At 68.1% G+C, this 867-nt stretch overlaps 2 protein-coding genes across 2 annotated transcripts in view; one reads left to right on the top strand and one right to left on the bottom strand.

The window, feature by feature from the left end:
• Nucleotides 1-231, bottom strand: part of SLC39A7 (solute carrier family 39 (zinc transporter), member 7) — a 15,561-nt gene extending 15,330 nt beyond the window's left edge. Inside the window, exon 1 of the mRNA XM_015410262.1 lies at nt 180-231. The gene's annotated coding sequence lies outside the window, so the exon portion shown is untranslated. The remainder of the gene's footprint in view (nt 1-179) is intronic.
• Nucleotides 232-717: 486 nt separating this feature from the next.
• RXRB (retinoid X receptor beta) overlaps nt 718-867 on the top strand; it is a 28,519-nt gene continuing 28,369 nt past the window's right edge. The window contains exon 1 of the mRNA XM_015410264.1: nt 718-810. The gene's annotated coding sequence lies outside the window, so the exon portion shown is untranslated. The remainder of the gene's footprint in view (nt 811-867) is intronic.

The following is an 867-nucleotide window of genomic DNA, read 5'->3' as shown; positions in this document are numbered from 1 at the left end:
AAGGGGGAGGGAAGGGGAGGGACCCCCCCCCCGCCCCCCAATTCAATGGGTCCCCCCATTTATCTGACCCCCCTTCCGTTCTATCCCCAGCCTCTATGGTCTTGGAGGTCCCGGGGGGGCCTTTCTATCCCTCCCCCCCATTCCCGCTCTCTATGGACAGGGAAGGTCCTCACCACCACCTTTCCACCGGGATCCGTTAGCTCCGGCTCAAGCCTGACGTGGCACCCCGGCTCCGCCCACCGGCCCCCAAACCTCGCGGGAACTTCCCCGCCTCGGCCTCCAAGGGAGCGCGGGTTGCCCTTCGCTGACATGGCGCCGCCGCAGTTCGCCCGCCCTTAATAAAGATGGCGGGGGCGCCATAGCCCCTGCTGAGGCGGGAGGGGGGGAAGGAGGAGAGCCGAGGCCTCGGCTTGCCCTTAACAAAGATGGCGGCCGCTACGGGGGGACCCCTTGGCTCCGCCATTTTCCGTAAGGGCAAAGCGGGGGGTTGCTCCTCAGGCGATTGTTGCGAGAACGTCCCGTTTGCCTAGCTAACGACCAGCGTTAAAAAAAAAAAAAAAATCCCTCGCGGGCGGTTTTTTTGCGCCTCCCCCTCCGCAGGGAAGAGGACGGCTTTCTCCTCGGTCTGTGGAGCGGTGCATGCCGGGTAACCGAGGCGGCCATGCTCCTTCCCCCCTTCCCCCGAGCGCCTTGTGGGAAAACTGGCCCACTCCGCCCGGCCCCGCCCCAATCGCCGCCCTCCGCGCGCGGTGCCTGCCGGGAGTCTGGCCAAGGCCCGAGCCGAGGCGCAGCAGGAGGCGCGCGGTGCATGCCGGGGACGCCTCCCCCCCCCCTGCACCGCCGTCCGGCCCCGGCCCACTCCGCGCC

The sequence above is a fragment of the Gekko japonicus genome, unplaced genomic scaffold (genome assembly GCF_001447785.1).
Source record: "Gekko japonicus isolate JY-2015 unplaced genomic scaffold, Gekko_japonicus_V1.1 scaffold1280, whole genome shotgun sequence".
Classification (NCBI taxonomy): Eukaryota; Metazoa; Chordata; class Lepidosauria; order Squamata; family Gekkonidae; genus Gekko; species Gekko japonicus.
The sequence above is the reverse complement of the archived record's forward strand: the minus strand, read 5'-3'. Positions and strand labels throughout refer to the sequence as shown.